The sequence below is a fragment of the Maylandia zebra genome, linkage group LG3 (assembly GCF_041146795.1).
Source record: "Maylandia zebra isolate NMK-2024a linkage group LG3, Mzebra_GT3a, whole genome shotgun sequence".
Taxonomy (NCBI): domain Eukaryota; kingdom Metazoa; phylum Chordata; class Actinopteri; order Cichliformes; family Cichlidae; genus Maylandia; species Maylandia zebra.
In genome coordinates this window covers 10282455-10293538 of record NC_135169.1, presented here as the reverse complement: position 1 = coordinate 10293538, position 11084 = coordinate 10282455, and the positions used below count along the sequence as shown (strand labels likewise).

General features: G+C 45.8%; 2 protein-coding genes across 2 annotated transcripts in view; both read left to right on the top strand.

The window, feature by feature from the left end:
- The window catches only part of LOC143416657 (uncharacterized), a 376067-nt gene that overhangs the window by 174705 nt on the left and 190278 nt on the right, over window positions 1-11084 (top strand). The window lies entirely within an intron of this gene.
- LOC106676470 (uncharacterized) overlaps window positions 1-11084 on the top strand; it is a 234236-nt gene that overhangs the window by 117224 nt on the left and 105928 nt on the right. The gene's annotated exons all lie outside the window — the stretch shown is intronic.

The window sequence follows — 11084 nt, the reverse complement described above, 5'->3', positions numbered from 1 at the left end:
GCATGATGTCACTGTAACCACCACAGTGACAGGAAGTGTTTTTATGACTGAAACACTGAAATGATGCTAACGGCTGTCGTTAGGCTCACTGACAGCAGTGCTGATGTGTTCATGTCCAACACTGGCTCAGGTCAGACTCCTTCATCCTTCTCCAGCGTGAAGCTGCCCTCAGACCCACAGGAGCTCTGACCTTTGACCTCCTGACCCTAACCATTTTAGTCTCTTTGCATCTTTAAATGCAAATCCATCCAAACTGTAGCCGAGCACCAGAAGCTGGAAGTTGTTATATGAATGATGATCATAGCAGAGTTCCTGTTTCCAGCTCAGACGTGTTAAACGCTGCTGCTGTGCTACATTTGTCATTTCCTGCTTTCACTACCATCCATGTCAAAGTGCTGAACTCATCTGATCACTTTAATGTAGTAAAGCAGGAGCTGTAAGTCTGACATTTATTTACTGTCATCACAAACACACACAGCTGGATTAGCACCAGACAAAGGTCTGAAAAGATGAAAATCAGCGTCTGATTTCTATTATATATCCTTTTTATGTGGATGCACTTTTCTATCTGTCAGTGCTGAAGCTGACGTCACTGATCACATGACTCTGAGGGATGTTTCCAGCACCTTGCTGAATCTGAGCCATGAAGATTTAAGGCTCAGCTCTGAAGGCAAAGCAGGTCTGAGGCTGTGTTAGCAAACTGTACCTAATAAAGTGGCATGTGCAAACACAGCAGCCAACATCCTGTCACACTGAGCATGTGCAAACACAGCAGCCAACATCCTGTCACACTGAGCATGTGCAAACACAGCAGCCAACATCGCTGCAGTGCATCCTGGGATAGGGTGGGCCCACCTGTCCTTCAAATCCAGGGAGAAGGAGGACAGGTTTGTGGGAGACTAGGAGTCTGGACGGCCTTCGTGGCCTCGCTGTGATGTCATGGACCTTCACAGGAAGCAGAGGCTGAATTGAAACACACCTGCTGACTTCCTGTGTTCTGCTCTGACAGCTGCCATGTGTCACAGCCTGGATAATAAAGCCATCAAACTTCACTCAGCTCCAATAACACCATCAGTGTTTGATGTCCAGAGGATTCATCAGCTTTAACCACGATAGAAGCAGGAATCTCAGCACACCTTACCTTCAGATCATCTGTTCATCACCGAATCTGGCCACGCCCCAATCAGGACATGGCTCCTCTCACACTTTCGCCAAGCCCCCTTGTCTTCTGGGATTCCTCCAAATCACTTCCCTGGCCTCCCTTCCTCACCGGCGTTGCGACTTCTGCCTCCCACAAAGGAATCCCTGACCACTTAATCAAGCTCCTGGGTTGATGGTCATCACAAGTCTACCTGGTATACATTCACAACATTCTCCAAAACCTCCATTATGCCCAGTCCTGTCTTTGGGGGTTCTGCCTGGCCCAAGAGCGGTCGCCAGTCCCCTTCAAGGCCTTCCCCAAACCGCAGCACTAATCACACTTCCTCATCCCTCATCGCTTATCGTTACCAAGGGAGTGGTCCCTGCTAGTGACACAAATATCAAAGCTGAGTTTTTGTCAAAGTACAGACATGATAAAAAATGTGTATTTCATTGTTTTCCATGTTCTAATTAATCAGTTCTTGATTGAGTCTTTGTGTTACTGTTTGTGTGCACAGTCCATCAATGGGCGTTATTAGCAGTTATCAGCCCCATAACTGTGGCTCAGATTGCACCTGCTAGCAGGCTCAGTAGGTCGTTATCACCAGTTGGTGAGCCGGATCACTGTGTCGCTGTTGGAGGGACCCCGATGGATCCAGATCCAGTACAGACAGACTTCACACTGAGACGGGCGCATAGCAGCTAACTACTGAAAAATGTCTATTTAATCAGTTTGAATATGATTTTCTCATGAACAGAAACAGATTACATAATGAAAAAAGGCTTCTGAACTTTACTCTTTTGCCACAAGCATCATCTGTATGATGGAAGTCGAGCCTGGAAATAGTTTTTTGCTAGTGTATTACTTTAGCGTACGCTAAATTCAAAGCTCGCCATGAGAGTGTTAATAACTTGCTAATGTTCAGCTACACTTTACTAGGTCACATCTGTGACACACGTTACTTAAACAAAGAAGGAAATATTGGCTCTGTTTTATCTGCTGGGCCCAAAAGTGACTCCCTGTATTTAAACTGCTATGAAGAACTTGTTGGTCTATAATATGTGAACATGTGTCAAATGTGTCCATCATGAAAGATATCAGGTCATCTTGAGCCACAAAAACATTCCTATCATGAGGTAGAAGCTGGAATCAGTTTGTTGCAGACGTTTATGTATCTGATATTTATCCAGTTAAAAGCTGAAATTCAAAAACGTCTTTTCAAGAGTCGTCTGTCCAAGAGGAGCAGAAGCTGCAACAAATATAACAACAGTTATTTAAGGCTGTTTTAAACGGCCACAAAGGAGCAGATTGGTTATAATGCAGCTGCTTCAGAGGAATAAACACTGTTTTTATTTCATGTGTAACACCTTTCAATGATGTGTTGACTAAAGTCTGTTGACCAGTGTAAGTAAAGACATCACACACACACATGGAAACACTGAAACCTGTTTGTGGTGCAGCAGCTCGCCTTTATCTAGACTGGGTCGGCTGCTGATCTCAATATAATCAATGTTTAAAGTTCTCAGTGTTTCTGTGTTCCTTCGTATAGGATCTCCCAGCATCATCACTGTGCTGTCCAATCATTGTGTGCTAGGTTACCCTTATAGTGCGATGTGTGTTTGCACAAAGAGAAGCATGTGTGTCAAATATAAATAAGCACAGAACAGAAACAGCTGCTCGTTTCTTCTGTTTAGAGTCAAGTTAGTGTTTTGTGTCTTTGTTTGAGGCCTGATGTCGAGCAGAGGTGTGTGTAACTGCACTGGTCTGTTATATGTGTGAAGTGTGTGCTTCTCTTCAGCATCATCTTTGTCACTGCTGATTCCTTTGTGTCATCATGTGTTGAGAAGAGAGAACAGTTATAACGGAGGAGCAAAAGGAAGCCCTGAAATCTGCATCAACAATCAGAAATCAGAAATCAGAATCAGAATCAGAATCAGAATGGGGTTTATTGCCAAATGTTGAGCAGGTTTACAACATCAGGAAATTGCTGCGGTGCTTCAGTGCAAACATACTGTCATAAGTTGCGCTTAAATAGACATGAAAAAATAAAAGTAGGAATAAGAATTAAAAGTGCTACGTAGAAAGATATATACATGAGTGCAGGTGGTGATCAGTGCCAAACATGGAATGATGCAGTGACACAGCGTAGGGTCATGTGTTAGTGGTGGGAACAGTCATATGGTTATTGTTCATGTGTCCAACAGCAGAGGGGAAGAAACTGTTCTTATGGCGAGAGGTTCTGGTGCGAATGGACCGGAGCCTCCTGCCTGAGGGGAGCAGGTCAAACAGACTGTGTCCAGGGTGAGAAGGGTCAGCTGAGATCCGAGCTGCACGCCGCAGTGTCCTGGAGGTGTACAGGTCCTGCAAAGATGGGAGTCTGCAGCCAATCACCTTCTCAGCAGAGCGCACAACACGCTGCAGTCTCTGTTTGTCCCTGATAGTGGCTCCAGCGTACCACACGGTGATGGAGGAGGTGAGGATGGACTCGATGATTGCAGTGTAGAATTGCATCATCGCCAACACATCAAGGAAGTGTTGGCTCACCAGTGATCCCAGCAGAGCCACTGGTTTGGCTCCAGTTGTTACAGATTCAATGATGTTGTTCCTACAGATACATGTCAGCATCTTTATTGTAGTAAAGTCTTGTAATCTGAAGATAGAAACAAGGCAGCAAACAGCTCCATGATCTGATCTTAATGATGTTGTTTTTATTTCTGTCTGTCAGAACTGGATTGGAAACTATCAATTATTATTATTATTATTATTATTATTATTATTATTATTATTATTATTATCAACAATCAATTATTTTTCACCACTAAATTCAGTTTGATCTCCTGATCCCCACATTTGAAGTGATCTTAGCTGTAATGTGCCAGGGTCCTTTGTGATGCTGAGCAGGGAGACAGAGCAGAGAGGTGGTAAGAAAGGGAATAACCATCACGTGATTTATTTGAAATCAGAGACTGAACAGGAACTCTGACCAGCTTCACCCCCTCCCATTCGGATGCAGCTTAACAGCTGCCATAATGAAACAAAAAGTGTGTGTGTGTGTGTGTGTGTGTGTGCGCGCGTGTGTGCGTGTGTGCGTGTGCGTGTGTGCGTGTGTGCGCGTGTGCGCGTGTGCGCGTGTGCGTGTGTGCGTGCGTGTGTGCGTGTGTGCGTGTGCGCGTGCGTGTGTGCGTGTGTGTGTGTGTGTGTGCGTGTGTGCGTGCGTGTGTGTGCGTGTGTGCGTGCGTGTGTGCGTGTGCGCGTGTGCGTGTGTGCGTGTGTGTGTGTGTGTGTGTGTGTGTGCGTGCGTGTGCGTGTGTGTGTGTGTGTGCGTGTCTTTATGCACACAGTAAAGGGGGATGGATAGTCTCTATCCCACAGTGAAGCATGCAGAAGGAGTTGTGATGGTGTGGGGGGGGGGCTTTGCTGGTGACACTGTTGGGGATTTACTCAAAATTTAAGGCACACTGAACCAGCATGGCTTCCACAGCATCCTGCATCTGACAGGCCATCCAATCTGGTTTGAATTTAGTTTAGAACATCATTTATTTTTCTAAAGAACGATGACTCCAAACACAAGGGCGATTTGAGAAAGAGAATGATGGAGTGCTGCACCAGATGGCCTAGCCTCCACAGTCACCTGACCTAAACCCAGTTGAGATGGTTTGGAATGAGATGCACGGCAGGATGAAGGCCAAAGGGCCAACAAGTGCTCAGCATCTCTGGGAACTCCTTCAAGACTGTTGGAAAACCATTTCTACCTCATGAAGCTCATGGAGAGAATGCCAAGAGTGTGCAAAACAGTAATCAAAGCAGAGGGTGGCTGTTTGGAAGAACCAAAAATATAAAACATGTTTTGAGTTATTTCACACTTTACTGTTCACTGTTCATTCATAGTTTTGATGTCTTCTGTGAGAATCTACAATGTAAACAGTCATTATAAATGAAGAAAAACTATTTAACGACAAGGTGTGTCCAAACATACCAGTGAAGTTTGTACGTATTTATAAAGAATTCCCCTGTCGCCCCCGCAGGGGGTCTTTATCTTTCAAGCTTGGGTCCTCTACCAGGTTCACAATAATTTAGCAATTATTTTTCACCACTAAATTCAGTTTGATCTCCTGATCCCCACATTTGAAGTGATCTTAGCTGTAATGTGCCAGGGTCCTTTGCAGTGTTGGGTAAGTTACTTTAAAATAGTAACTTAGTTACATTACTAGTTACTTCTCTCAAAAGTAACTCAGTTACTTCAAGTTACTCGTTACTTTCAAAGTAACTAGTTACTAGGGAAAGTAACTTTGGTTTTACTCATAATTCTCTTGTTAATGTATTGCTTCCATAACTTTGCCAGTCTTCTAGCTTGCTTACTTGCCACAAGTGCACTGTGCCACCTACCAACAGAAAGGAAAAGATAATGTGCATATTTCCACTAGAGAAATCCCACGCCTGGACCGTCATTGACTGCTGCCATGATTCTAGCCTACGTCACAGTGTCATGTGCGCCTTTTACATCAACACAAAAACTGCAGTCGTGGTGCTTTGATTGTACTCAGAACTCGGAAATTCTGCCTTCTGAATAGGAAGATGTAGGTAACACCAGACTGCAGATGAGCTGCATACAGGGCTGGACTGGGACAGAAAATTGTCCCGGGCATTTTGACTAGAGACTGGCCCACCATTATAGGAAAAATCATAAAGCCTTTGAATGAAAATAAACACTGTTGTGACAGTGATGTTCACTGTTTTGATGGTATATATGCATCAATCTATCAATCGTTTGTTGTAAGATTCAGATTATTATTTTTTAAAAGATAGACATTTTAAATGAGAATAAGAAAGAAAAGTATTTCTTTGTGCCCCCCTCTCCCTGTTAATGCCCTACATGGCCCCCTGGCAACACTTTGCTAGACCCGCCCCTGCACAGTTACCAGCTGTCAGCTACGTAGAAAAGGATCCTGGTGTTATTTGTCTCTCAGAAACAGTTCATAACTTCAACTCATTCATGTCACCTAAAAGGTAAACCTGTTTCTCCATCACCTGTTCAGCTCTGATGATTCGGTAAGGACATCTCCTGGTTTCATCTTCATGTTTCCCTCTCACAAGATAACCAAACCATATCATGACCAGCAGCTTTACAGCTGTGGCTCCAGCAAACATCAGCTGATACTAGAAATTAATATTAAATAAATTCTAACAACAGCTGATCAAGCTTAAACGTGCTGCTGCTGTTTAGCGCGACATCCGCTGGTTTCCTCTTTCGGCGCAAAGTGGGCGATAAACAAACAAGAGAGCCGATCAGCTGATCATTGATCAGTTTCATGATTGAAGTAGAAACGGGAGAGGGAGGGGGGAGAATGAGAGGAGAAGAGGCAGCTGTGCAGCGTAAACACAGAATAACTCCAGCTTTGTGCCTTTTCCATTGTAGCTGAATTACGGGACAAACTGTTCCTTTTCACCTCAATAAGAAACGCGTAATATTTTCTCTGAATACCAGACGGGACGGTTGGCAACTCTAATAACTTATGAACAAAATAAAGTTCAACATCATTAACTTCATAGCACCATCCAGCTGTATAGAAACTCCGTCATGCTAGCTAGCACGCAGTACGGAAAAAGTCAGAATAACGAAAATAAACTCCACCTAAACTTGGTTTATATCTGACCCAGAGAGACTGCAGGTCATAACTTCTTACCTGAAGTTCAGTTCACACTCGGACCGGCGGCCGCTTCGGGTCTCTCATCCACCTGCTGGCCTCCACCACTTGCTAATGTTACTGAATCTGTGGAAGCTCCGCGATAGCCACCACATGAAGTAACGAGTAACGAGCCAATCTAAATCCCAGTAACGAGTAACGCGTTCCTGATTTTGGCATAATAACTAGTTACCGTGCTCGTTACCACAATAATAACGTAGTTACTGTAACGCGTTACTTAATAACGCGTTAGTCCCAACACTGGTCCTTTGTGATGCTGAGCAGGGACAAAGAGCAGAGAGATCACGCGGACTGGGAAATGTTTCGCATGGCTGCTGACGACATTGAGGAGTACACAGACTCAGTCTGCTGATTTATCAGGAAATATATTGAATATTGATTGAATCAATATTCAACATTCAATATTCAAAATGTGTGGAAGATGTCGTCCCATCCAGAACAGTTAAATCCTTCCCAAACCAAAAACTGTGGATTAACGGAGATGTTCGCGCGGCACTGGTGGCATACAGCACCGCTTTTGCCTCGGCGAACACATCGGACTACAAACACGCACATTACCAACTCCGGAAGACGATCAAAGCAGCCAAACGTGAGTACAGGGACAGGGTGGAGCAACAGTTTGACAACCCTCGGAGTATGTGGCAGGGACTAAACACGATCACAGACTTTAGAGGGAAAACCAGCACACCGCAGACCACGGCCTCTCTGTGTGAGGATCTAAACGTATTCTACGCTAGATTCGACACAGCGAACACCATGAGACCGGACAGTGTGCGCACCGCGGATGACGTCAGTGCGCACACTGTGTCTGAGGAGGATGTGCGGAGGTGCTTCAGGAAGGTGAACGGACGCAAAGCTGCTGGTCCGGACGGGATTCCCGGCCGCGTCCTCAAGTCATGCGCGGCTCAGCTGGCTGGAGTGTTCACGCACATCTTCAACCTTTCCCTCTCTCTGTCTGTAGTCCCAGCCTGCTTCAAAATGGCCACCATCGTCCCTGTACCCAAATCCTCCACCATCTCCTCATTGAACGACTGGCGACCTGTAGCCCTGACCCCCATCGTGAGCAAATGCTTCGAGAAGCTGGTCAGGGACTTCATCCGCTCTGCACTACCCGACTCACTGGACCCTCTACAGTTTGCATACCGCCACAACAGGTCCACTGATGATGCCATAGCCCTGACACTACATGCTGCCCTGTCACACCTGGAGAAGAGAGACACGTATGTGAGGATGCTGTTTGCAGATTACAGCTCAGCATTCAATACCATCGTTCCCTCGAAGCTGGACAGGAATCAGAATCAGAATCACAATACTTTATTGATCCCTGGGGGAAATTATTTTTTGTTACAGTGCTCCATTTTAAACCAACATTAAGACAAGACAGACAATACGCTAACTAAGAATAGTACAATATATACATATATATACATACATACATACATAAGTCACTTATAAATAAATAGTTGGAAAAAAAACATGTGTAGTTGTAGCAGCAAACAGTGTGTTAAGTGGATGCGTTGTACAGGGAGCCACAGGCAGGAATGATTTCCTGTGTCGTTCAGTGGTGCATCATGGGTAATCTCAGTCTCTCACTGAACGAGCTCCTGTGACTGACCAGCATGTCATGGAGTGGGTGGGAGGTGTTATCCAACATTGTCTTTATCTTGGACAGCATCCGCCTCTCCGACACCACCTTGAGGGAGTCCAGCTCCATCCCCACAACATTGCTGGCCTTACGGATCAGTTTATTAAGTCTGTTGGCATCTGCGACCCTCAGCCTGCTCCCCCAGCATGCAACAGCATAGAGGATCACACTGGCCACAACAGACTCATAGAAAATCCTCAGCATTTTCTGGCAGATGTTGAAGGACCTCAGTCGCCTCAAAAAATAGAGACGACTCTGGCCCTTCCTGTAAAGTGCTGTGGTGTTTTTAGCCCAGTCCAGTTTATTGTCAATGTGTACTCCAAGGTATTTATAGTCCTCCACAATGTCAACACTGACCCCCTGGATTGAAACAGGGGTCAAGTGTTTCCTGGTCTTCCTGAAGTCCACGATCAGTTCCTTGGTCTTTGCCACGTTGAGCTGCAGATGATTCTGCTCACACCACGAGACAAAGGAGTCGACCACAGCCCGGTACTCTGTCTCATCATCCCTGCTGATGCATCCAACCACCGCAGAGTCATCAGAAAACTTCTGAAGATGGCAGGTCTCTGTGCAGTGGCTGAAGTCTGTGGTGTAGAGGGTGAAGAGGAAGGGGGAGAGGACAGTCCCCTGTGGTGCCCCTGTGTTGCTAATCACCTTGTCAGACACACACTGTGGGAGACGTACATATTGTGGTCTTCCTGTCAGGTAATCAACAATCCAGGACACCAGAGAAGCATCCACCTGCATCGCTGCTAACTTATCACCCAGGAGGGTCGGCCTGATGGTGTTGAAAGCACTGGAAAAGTCAAAAAACATGACCCTCACAGTGCTCGCCGGCTGGTCCAGATGGGTGTAGACACGATTGAGCAGGTAAACTGCAGGATCTAGGACTGAGCAGCTCCCTCTGCAGCTGGATCCTTAGCTTCCTGTCTGACAGACGCCAGGTGGTCAGACTGGGCAGCATCACCTCATCCCCCGTCACACTGAACACTGGTGCTCCACAGGGGTGTGTACTGAGCCCTCTCCTGTACTCACTCTACACCTACGACTGCACAGCCACTAACAGCTCCAACATCATTGTGAAGTTTGCAGACGACACTACAGTGGTGGGTCTTATCACCAACGGTGATGAGACGGCTTACAGGGAGGAGGTCAGCGCCCTGACCCACTGGTGTCAAGACAACCATCTCACCCTCAACGTCACAAAGACAAAGGAGTTGATAGTGGACTTCCGGAGGTGCAGAGAAGTACACACCCCCATCACCATCAACGGCGCTGCTGTGGAGAGAGTGAGCAGCTTCCGGTTCCTTGGTGTACATCTGTCTGAGGATCTTACGTGGTCAGTACACACAAACAAAACAGTGAAGAAGGCCCAGCAGCGCCTCTTCTTTCTCAGGAGACTGAAAAGATTCGGCATGAGCCCCCGCATCCTCAGGACCTTCTATCACTGTGCCATTGAGAGCATCCTCACTGGATGCATCACCACCTGGTATGGCAACAGCACCGCCTACAACTGCAAAGCTCTCCAGCGAGTAGTGCGGTGCTCTGAACGGATAATTGGAGGTGAGCTTCCCTCCCTCCAAGACATCTACAGGAAGCGCTGCCTGAGGAAAGCGGGGAGGATCATCAAGGACTCCAGTCACCCCAGCCATAAACTGTTCAGACTACTTCCATCAGGAAGGAGGTTCTGCAGCATCCGGTCCCGAACCAGCAGACTGAGAGACAGCTTCTTCCATCAGGCCATCAGACTGCTGAACACGTCATAGACACCTCAGCTTCACTACTGGAACTTCAACATTATGCACTACATACTGTACAGTAATGCCATTTCTTTGCACAACATCGAACTGCTAACCTCTGTATATTTTATTTTATTTTATATATATGTATACACACACACACACACACACACACACACACACACACACACACACACACACACACAAATGTATATACACATGTTTGGTATACATATTCAGTAATGCGCATACATTCTTATATTTGTACATATATTTATTCTTATAAATCTCAGATTCCCATTCTTGTATTTTGCTTTGTTCCTATGTTATTGTATTTGCTGTTGCTTGTGGGGCTCGCACACAAGAATTTAACTCGCATGTGCTGTACCAGTGTACCTGCACATGTGATGTGACAAAAAAAATGGTTTGATTTGATTTGAGAGGTAGTAAGGAACTCTGGCCAGCTTTACCCCCTCTGTTTACCATTCGGTTTAACAGTTGTCATAATGAAACAAAAAGTCCAGGGCTGTGTGTGTGTGTGTTGTTACGAGTTCAAAATTGGGGATGGAGACAAGAGGAAAAACCACAATACCAACACTGGTCTGGCCGGGTTGAGTCAAACGATGATTTTAATGATCACACACGTGGGAGATGGACACTGATGCAGACAGCCTCAGATCTCTAAATGGTGGAGCATTGCTCAAACTCTTATAGCCTCTGGTGCCCCCACCTTATCATAAAAGCCTAAACATTCACATGCTTTCTCTCACACGGCGCCTAAGCTACGACCTTGGCTCCCTGTTTATCTGCTCCTGCTGAGATGGGGCAGAAAACTCCAGCATGTTCTCTTCTAA